This window comes from Strigops habroptila, chromosome 20 (genome assembly GCF_004027225.2).
Source record: "Strigops habroptila isolate Jane chromosome 20, bStrHab1.2.pri, whole genome shotgun sequence".
NCBI lineage: Eukaryota > Metazoa > Chordata > Aves > Psittaciformes > Psittacidae > Strigops > Strigops habroptila.
Genome location: NC_044296.2, coordinates 2,866,133 through 2,884,746, shown reverse-complemented (window position 1 = coordinate 2,884,746; position 18,614 = coordinate 2,866,133). Strand labels below are relative to the sequence as shown.

At 54.7% G+C, this 18,614-nt stretch overlaps 1 protein-coding gene across 4 annotated transcripts in view; it reads left to right on the top strand.

The window, feature by feature from the left end:
- Positions 1–18,614, top strand: part of LINGO3 (leucine rich repeat and Ig domain containing 3) — a 39,046-nt gene that overhangs the window by 11,102 nt on the left and 9,330 nt on the right. The window contains exons 2-3 of one of the 4 annotated variants that reach the window (XM_030509230.1): positions 3,557–4,242; positions 14,931–15,034. The gene's annotated coding sequence lies outside the window, so the exon portion shown is untranslated. Of the gene's footprint in view, positions 1–3,154; positions 4,243–4,823; positions 5,026–14,930; positions 15,035–18,614 lie in introns of those variants that run through there. The other 3 variants (XM_030509229.1, XM_030509227.1, XM_030509231.1) reach the window with 3 other exon arrangements.

Genomic DNA, 18,614 nt, shown 5'->3' with positions numbered 1-18,614 from the left:
CGGAGCCAAGAGCCAAGTACTGGGGGAGAGCAGCACCCAAAGGTGAGCATGGAGCACCCAGAGCACACTATGCCGGGCAGCGATCAACTGCAAGAACACAGGCAGGAGCTGGGACCTGGGTGCTGTGCCAGCACCTCTGCCCCCAGCACAGCAGAGCAGAGGTGGTGGCCTTGCAAAGGGGACTCAGGGTGGGCTAAGCCCCACCATGAGCATCATGTGGCAGTGGGAAAAAAGGAGATTATTTGCCTCACCTTCTTTTTGTAGGGTAATACATGTGCTGGTTTTGAGGGCTGTTGAGCATGCAAAGCTCCTGCCAAAGCCAACTGGTGCTGGTGTTCAGTGGCTCTGCAAAACTGAGCCCCAGACCTTACAAAAGGAAGGCAAATCCTCCTTCTATGGGAGTTTGTCACCTTGGGCCGACTTCAGTGCCAGAAGGGACACCTTGACCCAGACATGGCAGAAGGGTTCTCTTAGGGCTTGCTAAAGGCAGCTGCTAACAAGGGAGGGTGAGGAGCCAAGCTCCGGCTCCCACCTCCTCTCTGCCGCCACTTGAAGCCCTGGCAGTCAGACAGGGGAAAAGGTCTCTCTCCTTCCTGCTCCGATTAAAAGCTTTTGCCTGATGGTGTTTCTGCTGGGGACAGCTCAGAACAGCAGGTACTTGGCCAAAGAAACTTTCATTGTAGTTACCAAATAGTTATTAAAAGTAACTAGGATTAGTCATCAGCTCAGGCTGTGTTTGCAGGACAGGTACGTGTGCCCAGTGCTTTGTAGGTAAATACAAGGTGAGATGTCTTCCCTCAGGGGTTCATGCTCTGAAGCAGATCAAAGGTGCAGACACAGGAACATCGGGGTCAGGGCAGAGTGAGCTGGAGGAAACGGGCTTTGTAGGGGGAACAACACTGGCTCCGTGCAGAGCAGGTCACACGCTGCTTGCACTGTGGCAGCGACCCTGCCCTGTGCTCCCCAAACCCCAGCAGCAGGGGCAGTGGGTCATGTCCCTCCATCTGTGTGCTGGAGTCATGCCCAAGGGACATGGGTTAGGCAGGCTGCGTTTTGGGTTGCTGATAGGGGACCTGGCCAGAGCAGGTCCATGGGGTCTCGCAGCCAGGCAGTGCAGGGTCCCAGTCTGGCAAGTCCCTGAGAGAGGGTTGCTCCAGGCTGGGAAGCTGTGGATGGATTCAAGGCTCCTCCTGCCTGAGGAGACGCCAGTGTGGATTGGTGTCCCTGAGGCATTGCTACCACAGGCCATGCAGAGTCATTCTCTACTCAGGTTTGGGTCTCTGCAAAGCCTCCAACCAGCACATTTTGGGGGGGGTGGGGAGTGGGGGGTGAGTGAAATAATCCCCTCCATGTGCCTCAGGATCCATCAAGTACCCAGAGAAGAATCACCATGGTACATCCCAGGCAAGGGCTCAGTTCCACCCTGGGGGGATGAGTCCTGGGGACCATGCTGTCTCCAATCCCTCTGGTTTGCCTGGCTCTGGTGCATGGGCATTGGGGATGAGGGGGGTCTGAACTGCCCTCCAGCCCTGCCCTGGAGACGGTACTCACCAAGCAAAGACCCTGGCATCCCCAAGCATTCACGGCATCAGTCCAGTGCTGAAAGGGTGCTTAGGGAGCTCCCAGCCACCCAATTTCCACAGGGTCAAACGCTGGCTCCTTCTGCATCCACCATGTAGCTCGTAAGCCACCCACTGGCTCCTTCTAGGAGTTAATCGAGGTTTCCATTAGTCAAAATAAATGGCCACCAAGAGCCTGTAGTCATCACATGGCTTCCATTGCTGCATCCTTAGGAGGGGGGGGTGGAAACCACTGGCTGTCACCAGAGCTGGCAGCGCTGGAGTGCTGCATTGGAGCTGGCAGGGAACCAGCGTGTCCGGCAGTGCTGGGGCTGGCAGGGCCCTGAGCAGGCGGGGAGAGACCCCGGCCCCTGGGCTCAGCAGGGGAGCTCCCGCAGTCCTCAATGAGAGGGAAACTGGGGGTAAAAGGGAATTTACCTCCCTGTTTATTGGATATATATTTTTCTCCCTTAGCACATTTCAGCCCAAAACCGGGATTTTGAGCGTGTGCCAGAGCAGCTGTGATTTTTTTATTTCTCTCTCGCTTTTTTTTTTTTTTTTAATCATTTTGCTGAGTCTGTGTGAAAATGCCCCAGAAAGCACTAAAACTTGTCAAGATGCTTCCAGCACTGGATCGCACGGAACAGCACCTCCAAAGGCAGAGACCCTTCCCGGAGCATCACATGGAACAACCTCAGCCCCAGGGCCCTGCCACTTCTGTGCTTTTCCCCTCCAAGCTGTGGGGACAGGAACACCTCGACAGGAGATGACATTTGTGTTCCCCTCTGTTCACAGGGTACAGCTGTGACCCAGGTGGCCCCACTCCATGGGGATGCTGGGCAAGAGGCAGAGTTTATGGGTCCCCGTCCTCATTTGGGGATATACACGCACTATTTTCACAGATCCAGGCTTGGGATGGGGGTGACAGGTTGGGGTGAAGTCCAGAGGACCTAAGGAGGGGATCAGGTCCCATATCAGCACCCCAAATGTCACTGCCCCCAGCAGGGAGCAGGTTCTGGGTGTGCAGAAGGCAGGGGGTCCCTGGCCCAACCTGTCCCCTGTCTCCTGGCATGAGGTCCTTTTTGATTAAATCCAATCTGAATTAACTGGAGAACCAGATCTAGTTCTGGTTCTAGATGGCCCCAGATGGCCCCATGGGCTTCTCTGATGTCCAGCTCAGGGAAGCAGAGCTGTTAACCTCAGCCTTGTGCCTTTTCTCGCCATCTTTGTCCTGTTCTTTCATTAAAGCCCAAAGTGATGCTAAAGAGGCATCAAAACTAATGGGAGGAGGTGACAACCGAGTGCACCGAAAGGGGGAGTGGGGCTGAGCTAAAATCCACGTTATGGGCTTCAGTCACAACTTGCCTTAACCTGGGCAAATCACTGGTCTGTGCCTTGGTTTCTCCCAAAGTAAAATACTGGTGTGAAGGGGGTGCAGTGAGACATAAATAACATGTTTTTCAGGTGAGGGGCTCAGGAGAGGACAAGGATGAGGTGGCCCCATCCAACCTGGGCTCTCCTGCTGCACTTCCAGCACTCTGCCCCCCCCCAATCAACTCTAACCCTGGCCAGCAGGCAGGAGAGCATCTTCCATCAGATCAAATCAGATCAGCACTTGGCTCCCAGCGACAGAAGTACGAGCCACATGGAGGAAGCAATTCCCCCTGTCCTTTGATTAATAACAAGGCAGATCTGCTGAACGAGGGCCACGCTGCTTAATTGACTCTGGTTTTGAAACAGCAGCTTAATAACTAGGTTCAAATTAGCCAGAATCACCTTTCCATCCCGGGGAATTTAAAGGAAATGTGAATTGCTCCGGCATGCCCTCCCCCCACAGCAGCCTCTTTAAAAATGCATCTCCAATAAACCAGTTGCATTTCTCATGCTCGGATTATTATTTTTTTTTTTCATCTTTTTATTAAGCAGATAAGTTGTTGCTGTTAAAACAGCCATGAAATTCCTTCACAGCCATGTAAATCTCCTGGTTTTAACTGCAGACCCAGGGATGAGGCTGGGAGGAATCTCGAATGGGAAAGCCTGAATGCTTGTGCCTGCAATGAAATTATAAATCCACATCCCAGAGCAAATGAGCAGTAGGAGGCAGCCAGAAATCTCCATCAGCAGAAGCGCTGGGCTGCAGCAAGGGATGGAAGTTGCAAGTGGAACCGAAAAGGCACCCGAGCCGGGAGGACTGTTGGCATTTTTCCTGACAACATCCTGCACAAACGGAGCCAGTTCGGGCAAGAACATCGAATAGGGGAGCCCATGGCACTAAATCAGCCCGGGATTCAGTGCTGTGCCCTGCTCCTTACCCCTGATTCCTTCCCTCAGTTTCCCCATCTGTAAAATGGAGGACATGCTGCCAACCCCTGCTTGAAAACCACTGTCGGATGCAGAAGATGTAACTGAATTGTTCAGGTGATGCTCGTCGGCTGTTGTGTCCGACACAACAGATCAAGGGCAGCCCGTGTCCCCTGAGTCCTGTGACCCACAAGGCTAATGCCAGCATGGACCAAGACGTGATGAATAGAGAAGAGCAACATTCCCGCCCTGGAAGGATTTCAGCCCTAACGGGGGAACTGGCCTCTCTCAGCCTCAAAACCTAATGAACCAAATCATCTGTATTTGTGGGAGGCTTCAGCAGGAGCAGAGAGGGGCAAGAAGAGAGAAGGAATGGCTGACGGTGAGCACAGTCTCCACATGGGATGTGGGTGCTGGTGGGGCTCACTGTGTTATTGCCCTGTGAGCTTGGCAACTTTCCGGCCCTACTGTGGCTGCATGTGAGCTTGGCACTGCTGTGAGGGACAACTGAGCCCGCTGTGGGGGGCATGAACGCAGTGTTGGGGCCTGTGCGGGGCTGTTTGTCCCAGTTTCTCTGCTGGATGGGGGGAACTGGCCGTGATGGCCCATAATCACCTTTATGGGGTGACCCCCCCAGGGGGTGAGGTGAGGTGAGGTGCCGGGCACCGGGGCCCTGTCCCAGGGCAGGTGGGGAGGGTGACAGGGGCTGGTGTGGGGCTGGGGGAGCCCAGGCAGGGTCGGGGAGGGTGGATGCGGTTATGCTGGCGTGGGGTCGGGGCCGCAGGCGGGCAGCCGGGGCTGGGGGGCCGCAAGCCGTCCGGGGGGACCCTTCCCCCTGCTAGCACAGCGGAGCCGGGACCCCCGCGCCCATTCCCGCGTGTGGCCGCGGGCTCTGCCATTTACGCCGCCCGCAGCAGGGGCCGCGCATCACCCCAGTCCCGGTTCCCCGCCGCGCTCCTGGGCGGGGGGCGGCTCCACGCCCGCTCCGCTCCGCACGGCCGGGCACGGCGGGGAGAGGCACCGCCCCCGGGGACGGGCCGGCGCCGGGCCGGGGTCCGTCCGGAGCTGTCGCCGCGCCGCCCCCGGGGCTGCGGCTCTGCCCGCGCCGCCGCCGCGCCATGGGCAGCCCGGCAGCGGGAGCTGGAGCCGGAGCCGGAGCCAAGCGGTGAGTGCGGGGTCCCGGAAGGGAGGGCAGGATGGCACCGAGTCGGGTCGTGCCGTTTTGTACCGGGCTGGACCGGACCCGCCGGGCCGGGGAAGCCAGAGCCCGGCGGGGCGCACACGTGGGTACGGGTGGCCCCGCACCCCTGGGGCCACCCTCTGAAACCGTCTCCCCGGGGCCGCTGCCCGCCGCCCGGGGCTGCAAGGCCCCTCCGCTCCACGCAGCCACCGGTGGTGCCCGGGGAGAGAGGCTCAGCTCCGGCCGAGGGGCTTGGCGAAGGCGGCGGTGGAGGGCAGGGCTGTTGTCCCCTGTGCTGGGTTGGCACCGAGGCTTTAAATGGCCTCAAGCAAGCGGAGAGCTGCCCGCGGGTCCAGCGCGGACGTGCCCGGCTCCATCCTGTGCCGCTTGGCCCCGGCACCCCGGGGGTCTGGTACCCGCAGTCAGGGCTGGGGCCGCTGCTCGGAGCCTTTCCCTGCGGACCCGAGTGAGCATCTGAGGTCTGAGCATCACCAGACGTCAGGAAGGGTCTTCCCCCCATGTCGTGTTGCTGCTGTTTCTCCCCGAGTCCTGCAGGTTATCGCTCCTTGCCACCCCAGGGCCCTGCCTGCCCCCTGCTCTCAGCATCCTTGATTTTAGGGCTATGTGGATTCACCTGTCAAAAATCCCAGGGCTGGTTTAAATGCAAATGTTATCGGGATTGTGTTTCTCCGGGAAATGGAGCAGGCAGCAATCGCAGCAATCGCAGCTCCTATCGCCGCTGTTCTGGAAGAGCAGCTTGCCTCTTCCTACTCCAGATCCAGAGTAGTTTTGTGCCAGTTTCTTAATCCACTTGCAAAGCGGATTGAGCTAAAACCTACCAAAAGGTGCTCTAATTCCCGCAGCGTTCGCACAAGGGAGCGATTGCAGAAGAGCAGCTGCTCTTTAAATCCGTGCCCAGCCTTACCCTGAGATGAGATTTTGGGGAAGGAGAAATGAGGAAACAGGAAGAGAGAGGGTAACAGAAGCAGGCAAAGCGCCTGCAAAATAGGTGGAGAGCAGACTGGTGTGTGGGTCCACAGCCTGGCAGCACCCAGGGCGCCAGCCCTTCAGAGTGAAGAGTGTCCAGAGAGGCTCGACTCCGAGGACAGAGCGGGGTTGGGGACACTCAGGGGCATGAAGAGGACCAGCCTGGGCCTTTCAAAGAGCTCCCACTTACAAAGAGCTCCCAAGACCATGGCTTGGTCTTGGCTACCAGCGTGGTGCTGCCTGCTCTCACCCTGGGGATGCATTGCCTAAGGGCAGGAGGCTGTCCTGCCTGGAGCAGGCTGCCCTGGCCAAGCTGGTTTACCCAGGTCCAGCCCCGTTGCTGGGAAGACACCAGGAGAAAAGCCACATCCAGAGACAGAAAGTTCCTACAAACAATCCCTCTCAATCAAATCACAGGAATTAAAACACCCTGAAAAAGCAGAGTTGCCCAGCAGCTCCCAGCAAGCCCAGCAGCTGCTCAGTGCGATATATCCATGTGTGTCTTTAAAGCTGGGGCCAGATTCTGTTGTTGGCCTAAAAACGCAGAATTGCAGTTTGTGGACCTCACAATATCGTTTGGTAAAGGCTGGGGGGGAACCTTGAGGCTTTGCACCCCAAAGCTCTGCCCTTCGCCACTGCTTTGTCATCCCTTATGCTGCAGGATGGAGATGGGATAAGGTCCCCGCACCCTGGGGCACAGCAAGAAATGTGGTGCATGTCCTCTGAACAAGAGAATAATTCAAGATGTGTTGGGGAGCTGCCAGTTTGACAGCCTGTGATTGATCCGGTTTAATTTGAGCTAATGTCTGTATCATCAGCGTTTCTGTGGCACTCGTTACAGCGGAGGGGAGGGAGCAGAGTTGCTGCCTCTTGCTGCTGGAGGACTGGCAGTGCCAGGTGAGTTTTGGCCAGAGCAGCTGGGAGACATGGCTTCTGATCCCCTCAACATTTCTCATGGTTTGCAAAAAAACCCATTTTTCAGAGGTTATAAAAACCCACTTGTAGATCTGCAAACTTTCCCAAAGCCCTTGGTCCTCAGCTGAGCTACAACTGGAGGGAAGATGCTCTCAAACATGGCAATGCTCGGTCTGGAAAACAGCACCCCGAGAGCAGGGAGCACATTGCCAACGGCTTGGGGAAGCAGCTTCGTGAAAGAGTTGTGGGGTTTGGGCTTAAAAATCAGTAGATTTTGCTTTTGTCCTGCCCTGTTGGGAGGAGGGAGCTGGAGGAGCAGAGAAACCGGGACTGGGTTATGTTTCACCCCTCTTGGGCTGCCCTTCCGAGCTGCGCCTTGGCATCGAAGCGGCTGAGCAAGGGACTCATCACAGTGGCAGAGCTGGGGCATCTCCCAGGCATGGCCGTATCCTGCGCCTCCTCCCGCTGCTGCCAGCCTCGGTCCTTCCCAGGGGATGCGCTTGTGCCCATCCCTCGCTGAAGATAGCAGGGCCAGGGGCTTTATTCCTATGTTTTTTTCTAGTGTTTTGAGCTCAGGAATGTCTGTTTTTATTAGCTGCGTTAATCCTGCATCACAAGATAACGCATCCCTCGCTCCAAGGCCCAAACCTAATCACTGCGCTTACCCTCCGAGCAGCAGCACGGGCCTGAATTAAACATTGAATTTGAAGCCTGATGGTACAGATGGACAAGAGCACTCGGCGTTTAGAGGCTTTAAATTGATGTTGTTGGAATCAATTTTTTTCAGCTCCTGGTTGTTATTTCGCTGCTGTCTCACCCCCGAGCACCCCACCAGGGAGCAGGTGGCCCCTTGGTGGGACCCGAAGTTGCCATAAGGCAGGAGGAGCAGTCAGTGGCAGAGGAGCTGGGCTATTCCGGCAGATATAAGCCATGTCGCTACTGCGTTCACATCCCTGGGACAGGCACAAGCTGTTGCTGTAGCCCTAGAAATAACATCAGGAATGTGAAGAATATGGATGGGAGCATTTTGTGTGGGCAGCCTGGGTGGGACGCATTGCCAGCAGCATCTCCCCAAGTGCCAAATCCCACATCTCAGAGCTAAGGGACCCCAGGGCCAAGCAAGGCTGTCTCTGAGCTTGTTCCTGGGCATCCCGACTCACCAGGTGGCTGTAAAAAACCCCAGCATGCATCCCATACCTCAGTTTCCCTGTCTGTAAATGGATGTAGTCCGCAGGCTTGGCTTTGTAGGTTGATGCACTCGCTCAGTCAGCCAAACTCCTGCTGTTAGTCTGTGTCTGAGCTGTAAAGCAATGATTGAATTGCCTGAGAAGGGTCCAGGGATCATCCTGCAGCATCTCTCCAGTCCCCAGGCAGGGGCTGCAGCATGAGAGCAGAAGGTGCTGCCAATGGAGGTGCTGCTGGAGCCCAAAGGGCCATTTTGTGTGACCTGGAAAAACACCAAAATGAACAGGCGAGGGCAGAAATGTTCAGAGCAGAGATTTGAGAGGAGATGAAGGAAAGCAATAAAACCTGCGAGAGTGTTTGGAAAGGATGCTGAGAGCCACTCTGGCTCGCTGCTGTGGTAGGGAAATTGACTGTGCTTTGGGCATTATCAGTTGACTTTTCTGGGAGGCTATTTTTGAGGTTTATGTAGGGTTTACCTTGAAAAACAAAGCAAATGCTTCCATGAGGGTTGGCCTGGGGCATGCAGGACCAGGGATGCGGGACAAAGCGGGGCTGGACCACAGCATCACTCAGCGTTGGCAGCGTGCACTGGTCTGCCATTGGCAATGGCATGTGCTTGTTTGTCCTCCTTTTGATCCTTTTGCTTTAAGTCATGATGCTTTGAGGCTGTAGCCGGGTTCCTGTGCTGGCCTGGGGATGCCCGGAGTCTGCAGGGTGTTGGAGGTGCGGGCTGAAGCTTGGCAGGACATGAGGCCATGGCTGGTGTTGATGGCAAAGCGGGGAAATTGTGCTTGTCCCAAGCGGTGAAGCCAGCCACAGCCCCAACACATGCCCTCCTCCTTCCTGCATCATCTGGTTCAGCCCAGCTCTTTCCTTGCTTTCCTGCTTTCCTCCCCCTGAATTTTTCATGCCACCATGAGCTTCACTGCAGTTTGCAGCCCCATCCATCATAGGGGCTTGTTTTTTAAAGCTGCGTCTCAGCTCTTAACAGCTTGGACCTGGAGCACCAGGGCTCCTCGTTCAGCTCCCAGTGTGACAGCCAAAATAGCAGTGGCCATATACTGTAGAGGAGAGGAACAAGTGTCACCGAAAATTAAAATGACAGGTCCCAGCATCAAGGTCTCTGAGGGTTTGTGCTTTATTAAGCAACAGTGAGTTCATGGGAAAGGACTTTCACCCAGAGCACCGGTTGTGTCTACAAGGAAAGAGAACCAGGGACTATATTTAGGTTCAGCCGTGTGCTGGAGCAGCAGGGCCACGCACCACGGGAGGTGAGCCCTGTCCCTGCAGAGCCTGGGGAGGATATGGGGGGGATGCAGGGACCAGGAGCTGGGAATGGCTGGGCTCTGAGATGCTGCAGAGGTTCGAGCTATGGTGCTGCAGGGGAGGAGAGCTGGCTTGGGGTATTGCACACACTGCCCCACCAAGTGCATGTTGCCTGGCTGGGAACGTCCCTCCAAGTAGGATTCACTCTGTCTGCAACCTGCTTGTGTGCAGCATCCATCCTGCCACTGGGTTAGGAGAAAAAGGGGGGGCCGCAACCCCAAGCGTGAGCTGATGCTCACACCCCTCAGTCCCTGCCCAGTGCTGTGGGGTCCCTCATGCGGTTACCTCTCCCTGAAATGTGGTTTAGTGATGATGAGGGTTATTTAATAGATCAATGTTTTATCTCTTTGCCTTAGGGTCTCCCTCTTTCCACCGCCCCCTCTTATTAAAAATTCATTATTTCTCCCAGATACTGTTGCTAGAAGGAGGCAGAAAGAAATGAAGGATGATCTTAGAAAGGAGGATGGAAAATATTTGATAGGAAAGGAAGAGAAGAAACGTTTGAAACAAATATTGCCCCTCTCATTGCCATGGGCATGTTTAAGCCCAAGTGCTGCCAACAGACTTGAGGAGGTCTTGTGGGATCTGGGGTGAGCCTGGGGTCCTGCCTCTGCCTGGGGCTGTGGAACCCATCACCATGGAGGTGGAAAAGCCCCCGCTGGCTTCAGATCCAGCAGCATGGGGACATCGTGGTTGTTTTCTGCAGCAAATGCAAGCGGATGTGGGAGGGAAGAAGCAGAGGTATCGTGGACCTGCAGCAGGGCAGGGGGATGTGCCTGACCTCCAAATCATCTCCCATCTTTGGCATCTCCAGAAAGTCTCCCTGAGGCCTCGCTCGCTTTCCCTGCTCAATTTGGATGCTGTTTCTGTCTGGGCAGATGAGAAGGTTTGTTTTCAGACTTAGACGGGCTGCACGCTGTGGGACCAGCTCACCTGGCCCTGTGACACTAGGAGCTTTGGCTGCAACGTGGAGCTGTTGGGCAGCCAGATCAGCTGTAAAATGATGAAAGTCAGAGGAACATCAGCATGCTGCCAGTGGGGATGGAGCATGGCTGGACTGAGTAGGACCCAGGTGGGCTTGGGAATGTTTTTTCCATCTTCAGAAGGCCTCATGAGCATGGTCCCTACGATGCTTCTTGCAGGTCAGTGACCATCAGAGGTTTGCAGAGCACCATCCCGCAGCACCAAGCAGGGTAACTAAAGCAGCTCTGGTTGACCATCCCATCCAAACTCCATCAGCCAAGTCTCCATGGTGACTCTGGTTCATGGATACTCTAATACCTCAAATTAGGTGGGTAGTTATATTTCCCTTTATGGGGATGGGGAGCACTGAGTTCTGTGCCCAGAGCCATGCCCTGGCTGCCATTCTGGACCCTGTCTCAGTGGTGCAGCCAGAGGAGCAAACCATGAGGGTGGTTAATGCTTCTGGCCTCTTTTCTAGAGGGTCACCTGGTCTGACCTTCCCCCTGTGTGGGACAGCTGGGCACCAACTCCTCAATATTGGCAGAATGAGCTATTTTGTATTTTTCCATTTAAATCTCATTCGAAGGAAAGTCCATCTGGTTTACTTCGTGCTGCCAGAGGAAAAAGGCTGCTCTCGGGTCAGCTTTTTTGGGGCGTCTCCTCTCTGGAGACACAGATGGGGGCTGTATGGCCAGGACCTCCATCTCTTCTCCTTTCTACAACAGCAACAAGGTGGGGTGGAGCAGGGCCCCCATAACTGGATGCTAGTTGGGGATGGAAAAGGAGCAGGACCCTGCAATTGCAAACGAAAGATGGAAGTGACATAAATGAGATCTAAATTGTGACCTTTTTCCGTAAGCAGGAGTATTAACTAGGTGTGACAAATTGGGGGGCGGAATGTTCCTGCCTTCATTAGTCCTTGTGCTCAGGGCTGACGTGGAGCTGGAGCCTTTGTTCTGCTCCCAGGGAAGTGCAGATGTGACATCCCTCCATGTCCGATGCCCCAGCAGCATGTTGCTCCAGGAGTTAGTTTGGAGGCTGGACTGCTGCAAGGTGGTCCATTATCACTCCAAGGGGCAGTTTCTATTCTTTCCTTCAGGATCACTTTTTTGCATCAAGCACCAGCCTTGTGGCAGTGGAATTTCCAGCTTAAGGAATGCCCTGCTGGGGTTCGGCACCACAGCCTTTCCCCTGCCTTGCTCAGCCCTGCACCAACATCTGGCAACCTCTGGAAATTCAGGTTTCTTGCTCTTGCAGTGGCAAATGGGGTTGTGATCTGATGGATCAGTCTCGTCCATCACGAGACATGCTCCTGTCACAGCTGCCAGGTTATTTTCCCATGGATTTGCCCTAGGGTTCTCCCTGGGTCCTGGCTGTTGCTGGCCTGTGAGTTATGGTTCACACCAGGGCATAGGCGGAGTCACCAGTGTGGGGATCACTTGATGCTGGACTGGGACCTATTGATGCTGGCTGGATGCTGTGCTGCTGGGGTCCAGTTCAGTGACTTTCCACTTTCCCAAGACTCTGGAGAAACAGGTCTTTTCTCCTTTTACTTTTGCAGAAAGATGCTGTTTGAGGGCATGTCACTAATAGAGAGGATTTCACCGAGGATTTCAAATGAACAGCACATGACACCCCCTCCACAAGAATGTGTCATTTTTATTGTTCATATTTCAATAGTTAAAGGTCAAGCGCAAGCCCGGCCAGCTGGAAGTCTGATGGTAATTACACTAATGAGCAAAAGTCTCTGGCTTACTGCTCCATGCTACACTCTCCTAGATGCCAGGCAGTGCAACACTGGCTGCCCAGACCCTGAACACTGTTGGGTTGTTGTTGAGGGGCTCCTGGGGTCCAGATCTCGTCTTGTCTGGGATGAGCTGTCATGCACATCCACAGGCTCTGGCTGAGTGAGTCGGTGTGCGCATCCCAAGGGATACCCCTGCCCCAGAGGAGCTTGACTTGGGCGTCCTGGTCTGGTGCTCTGGAGGGATGAGTGTCTCTTCTGATTCTACAGGACCCCCCAGATCCCATTTGGCTTTGCTGCTGAGTTTCTTTTTCAGGAGGCTCCCATGCACAGAACTAGCACTGGAGCCTCCTTGACAGAGAGGCAGGTCCCATGTGTACCTGGGGAGAGCAGACTCATCCCCCAGCTCCTCCACCAAGTTCCTCTAGAAAAAGGTTAAAATACAAGTTTTAAGTGTATTTGCCTTAAAATACAAGGCACAGGAGCTAGAAAGTGGCAAGTGCTCTGGAGGTACAAACACATGGAGAGCCAGGGAGTTGTGCTGGCAGCAGCACATGAGACCGGAGGAGGATTTTAGGCCACTTCACCCACTTGCTGGTGGGTCCCATTTCACGGGGATTAAAATGTATTTGCAGACAAAAAAAAAGAATTAACGTGACACAGAGGTTGCTGAGTGATGCAGGAGCTGCCAAAAACAATTGCCAAGACCATCAGCTGAGACCCGCATTGTTCAGAAGGATAGAAATGATGGGCTCACCTAACATTTGGGGCTTTGATAAGCCAAGCCCAGGCAATCTCTAAAGCAAGTTTAAACACCGCATTCACACCACACAGGCACGTCTGGAGGTAAAGCTGCTCTGTGCTTTGCTTCAGAGAGAGCAGGAGAGGGGCTGGTGAGAGTAGGGTGCTGAGCAGGATTTGGTTTACTGCAAGTTGGTTTCAGCAGGTTTGCGGTAAATACGTTGGCATGTCCAACTTGCTGGAACTTGTGTTAAATTTTGCTCTATCCACCCCCAGTAACCAAAACCTGGCCTTCAGGAGCAGAACCTGAGCTGCTCTGTCACAGTTGTACTTAACTGTTGGTGCCTGCAGCACCGAAACGCACGGAGGGGCTGGAGCATGTGAGATCCCGCACCCATCACTGCAGCGCAGAGCAAATCTGCTTCCCTCCCAGTGATCACATCACTTGGGCATTAGAGGAGCCCCTCCGGCCCTGCAGCTGCCAGCACCCTGGAACTGAAACAGAAACTGTCTCCTATGGAGCCAGGCTGAGAGAGCTGGGCTTGTTCAGCCTGGAGAAGAGAAGGCTTCTTAAGGGGAGACCGTAGAGCAGCTCCAGTGCCTAAAGGGGCTACAGGAAACCTGGAGAGGGGCTTTGCACAGGGGTCTGTAGGGACAGGACAAGGGGAATGGCTTTAACCTGCCAGAGGGGAGATTGAGATGAGCTCTTAGGCAGAAGCTCTTCCCTGTGAGAGTGCTGAGGCGCTGGCACAGGGTGCCCAGAGAAGCTGTGGCTGCCCCATCCCTGGCAGTGTTCAAGGCCAGGTTGGACACAGGGGCTTGGAGCAACCTGCTCTAGTGGAAGGTGTCCCTGCCCATGGCAGGGGATTGGAACTGGGTGAGCTTTAAGGTCCCTTCCAACACAAACCGTTCCAAGGTTCTATTTTTGTTGACACCATGAAGTGTGTGATTCCTCAAAGCACATACACTGGACTGAGTCTAGACAAAATCCCTGATGAATTGCACCACATTGTAGCTGCCTCAAACTTTCCCCGTGGGTACTGAGGGCAGGATGAGGTGTTTCTGGGTCATTTCCCCATAGCATGGCTTGGCTTGGGTTGCTCTCGCCTTTAAGTATTGGGTCCGAGTCACTTCTGCACATGTACGTACATCAGCCACCCATGCTGCAGGGTCCCATTCCCTGACTGAGGAGACGTGATCCTGCCTGGGATCCGCACTGGGCTTTTTCCATCCTGCTGCCAGCCCCGGAGCATTCCCTGCGCCTGTTGTCCAAGCCCTGACACAGCCTTAGGCCAACCCAGAGAGGTTAGAGCAGCTGCTGAGATGCAGCAGCAGCATCTCTGTGCGGGTGTAGCTGAACAGGACCTGAGTCTTGGACCATCTGTGGTCTGTTAACCAGGACACGCTGGTTTTCCCCTGAAAAAGGAGCTATTTAAATTCCCTCTTCCTTTGTTGTAGGCAAATTAAACTTGATCCAGAGAGCTCAAAACACTTCAACAAAACTGTCGCAAATCATTCCCTTGCAGATTGATGTCCTGCAGACCCTCTCGACCCTACAGAGTGCCCAGGGGAGGGACACAAGACAGGGATTCTGGCCAGTGGCACTTCTGCTCCCAAGTTTGGGTCAAATCTGCCTGAATGAGAGGACTCCTGGAGAGCTAGCCATGGGCACCCGCTGCATGGGTGCTGTCTCCTCCTGAAATCCCTGCACATGATTGCCAGGAAGTGATGCCAGCTCTGCCCTTGCTCCACCCAAAGCTGTCCATGGCAGTGTGGGCTTGGACACTCTCCTGTTTGTAAGAGGATCCTTCAGGATACAAAGTGCTTGTATAATTTTATATACATATAACCAAGCAAGCTGCAGTGGTCCAGTCACACATCAGGCTGGAGCAACACTGAGGATGCTTCCCCTCTCTGGGAGGTGCTTGTGTGCCATGTCCTTGGGCTTTGGGAGCATTTATTTGGAATTTCTGTGCTGGACACTGTGGAGAGGTGATTTACAGTTGTCTCCTTGTGCTGTTTTGCCCAGAGGAGCTGAGGTTGGCTGTGCTGGATGCTTTGCTACTTAAACATTCCTGGTCTTGGATGCCACAACAGACCCAGATGTCGGTGCAGCCCTGGACCTGCAGAACGGTGAGTCCTCCCTGGGCTTGAGTGGGGTGAGGCAGGGTCAGCTTCATCACTGCCGTTGCACCACGTGAGGTTTGTACACTGGGATGCTTAAATTCAGCTCATTTTTAGCTCATGGCCATCCCTGCTTGGTGGCATTAGCTCCCTCCTTGTGCCCACCTTCCTTTTGTAGCGTGGTACCATCAAGCCAGAGGTTTATCCCACGTAACAGCTGAGAAATATCCTGCCTGTTGTCATGACCTCAAAATGAACAAGGAGTAACTCAAGTGGGGACGTGATGTGAGGCTCAGGGGCATTAAGCTCTGGTGCTTGCTCTGAGGTTGCTGGCAGACAGCAGTGGGGACCCAGCCTTGGCCGAACCGGGATGCATGCACAGCATCCATTTGAAGAGCTACGATTCAGGGTTTGGACATGGGAATCCAGCTCCATCCTGGGAGAGGGGCTCTGGAAACCTTGCCCTTGCTCTGCTGTCAGGATGCCAGTCAGGGAGTTAAGAGATCCAGCCCTGCCATCCCTTTACCCTCCCACCACAGAGACTTACAACTTTTGGGAACCTCTTCGGGACTGCGTATGGGAATGGAGATGCTCTCCTGGTTCCACAGCCACAGCTGATGCCCCGAAGCTGTAGATGTGGGCACCAATGCCAGCGCGTCTCGCTCCAAATGTCACTGTTTGCTGCAATCTCCAGCCTGGAGGAGATGGGGGGGGGTTGCAGCTGAACCCCCCCCCGAGGCTTGGCTGGCCCTCTCCAAAATCTGAGCGGTGAGGCTGGGAGGAATCTGCTTTGCACAGGGTTTGGGCAGGGCTCAAATGAGCCCCTGTTCCCCTGCCTTCTGGGGTTGGTCTCACTCCCACCTGCAGGACAAGGTATAGATTTGCAGTGTGAAACGTTATTCCACTCTGTAATGGCATTTTGCTTTCCTTGTTCGCTGCTCCCATGATCATAATTGGGCTGGCAATAAAATTCCCAATGCAGCAGCTGTAGGCAGGTCTTAAAAAATGCATCCAGCCCAGGACTGATGCTGAGCAGAGCTGAAAGGAAGAGCGAAGGCTGTGGCTCCGCACTCCCCTTGTGGGATTCCTGCTCCGAGCAGGGTTTCCAGCAGCTCGGAGCCTCCACATCTGCACCTCTCACCCTTCTGCACGTGCAGAGGTTTGCTCACAGAGCTACGAGCTTGTTTTCCCTCCAGAGAGCCAAGCAATCCTGTCAGAACCAGGTGGTTTTCCGCCCATGGCTGCCTCTCCCGCACTGTCCTCGGAGCAGACATCTGTCTGTCAGTTTGTCCATCCTGCCCACAAGTCCAGCCATCTGGTTGAATTAAAGCCTCCAAAGGATGCATTGCCCTCCCGAGGTGTGTTGCTCTGGGCTCCCTCTCTGGAGGGAAGCTGGGCATGCCGAGCACCCCTGCACCTCTGTGGTGGGTGAAGGCATCCCATAGATTCCAATCCTGGAAATGGCTGTTGTTTTACCTGTGAGCCTCAGAGAGGTGTCTGGGACTGCCTTGACTTCATTTTACCCAGCTCCTGGCAGCACAGCGGGTGCCACCATGGTTCAGGTAAAGGATGAAGAGTAGACTTTGCCATCCAAGGTCCAGCACTGGCAGCCACAGGCATCGATCATGGTGTGATTTATGTGCCAGCCCCCGAGGAGCTTAGGCGAGCATCACCGAGACGCTGAGCTTAATGAACAACCTAATGTAACGAGGGCTGGCACACTGGACCGGGGGGACAAATGAGGTCGTTTGCTGGGGCAGAGCCTGCGGGAAGCATCTGGCTCTCAGTCTGCAGCATGAGAGCTCCGCCAGCAGTATGGGGGGGCTCAACCAGGCCAGGACCAGGGGGCTGCTGCCCATGTGCCAGCCCAAGTGCTTGGCATGGCCCCGAGCAGCGTCATCAGTCAGCTTTCTGAAAGGTGGCTAATTACAGCGTATGCTTTTCTGTTATGATTATTAATCATCCTGCTCCTGTACTTCATTTATTACAGAGCTGCCTGTGTCAGAGGAGCGTGGGCACAGGGTTCCTTCATGTGCTGAGGTGGCATGTTCTTCCTGCTGCTTAGGAGCCCTTTTGGGGCTTTGCGCCTTTGGCTTCTGCAGGACATGGGTGCTCTCCGCATGGGGGGACAGCGTAGGGTGTCCCCCCCAGCAGCCCCAGCGCTCTGCCTGGGGCTGTCCTCCTTGGCCAGACTCCAGCGAGCTCCCTCCGTCCCCTTCCCCATGGCTCCAGCCCAGACATGGTTGGCTCTGCTGCTCTCCTCTGCCGAGGTTTTGCTCCCAGGCTGTGTTAAGTGATGAGCTCGTAAATCGGCCACACGCCGCGGGAGGCAGGAGGGGGAAGCAGCTGCAGGAGAAGGAGCAAATTCCCCTCTCTCATTTAATGATCTTTATTTGTGTCTCCGTGGGGGAAGGAGCCCTTGCCAGGAGCATAGCCCTGTTTTCCAAGATGCTCTGCTTGTAGCCAGGATACGTGCGTGCCTGACGGTCACGTCTGCACTGGCCGGGGCTGTTATGGGCTCATGTTCTGTAAATCTCTCAGCAACGTCGTGGTGTAGGCTTTAAAACAGACAGATGCCAGGAGGACACTTCCCAGGGGCTCAGATTCGCTGTCCCTGCTCCTAGTGCAGAAACCTGAGTACAGGCAAACCTTGGGCCCCAGGTTGGTTCAGATGGGGAGCTTTGGTTCAAATGGGGAGCTTTGGTTCAAATGGGGAGCTTTGCAAAGACCAGAGCCCCTGGGCTGTCTCCTGCCCTTTGGTGGGAAAGGAGGAAGGTGGTTTTACAGGAGTAGTCTCTCCAGGCTGCCTCTGGGCTCGTTGTTGGGTGCTCTCTTAGCTGGGTGGGTGCTAATGGACAAGGATAGCAAGAGGGTTGTGGCCAGCAGCTGGTCCTGGTGACAGCCAGTGATGGCAAAACATCAGGGGGAAGTCCTGAGGATGTGGGCTGTCAGCCTGCATTTCCCTTCCAGACCCTCATCGTCCTGCCCATGATGTTAATGGGCTTCTGCAGATTAAAAGTTCTCACTGTGCATCAGAATTTGCTGGGAATCCTCAAAAAAAAACCTCTCAGTGCCCATATGGGGACCAGTGCCACTGCCTAGAGCCAAGTTCAACTCAAGTGTTTTGATAGGTGCTAGTAGCTCACTGGCAACAAAGTGGTTTGGGTGCAGCTGAAGACAGGGAGTTAAGCTCAGCCTTAGCTCCCATGTGGTCCAGCAGATACCGAAGTTGCTGAGATCAAGGTCAGGTTTGCTTTCAGCCAACATTTCCTAGTAGCACTCAGGATTGAAATCTGGCTGGTGGTTCAGTCCAACTGGTTGGGTCAAAATAAGAGTAGAGCACCCACTTGGCCTGCTCCCCCTTCCCTGGTTTTATAGGAGTTATTCTCCTTGGTAGAGAAATAAAGATGCTCATGGAATATTAATTACCTCCCCAAAGCCCCTGTTGCTGATGAGTGGCTTCTGCACCTCGTTCCCTAGTACATGCCGTGACCTTTTAGAAATGTTGAACGTTGTGGTCGTATCTAAATGTCTTCTCTCCTGGGAGCATCTTGTGGAGATAGAGATTCAGACATGATGTCTATCAAGA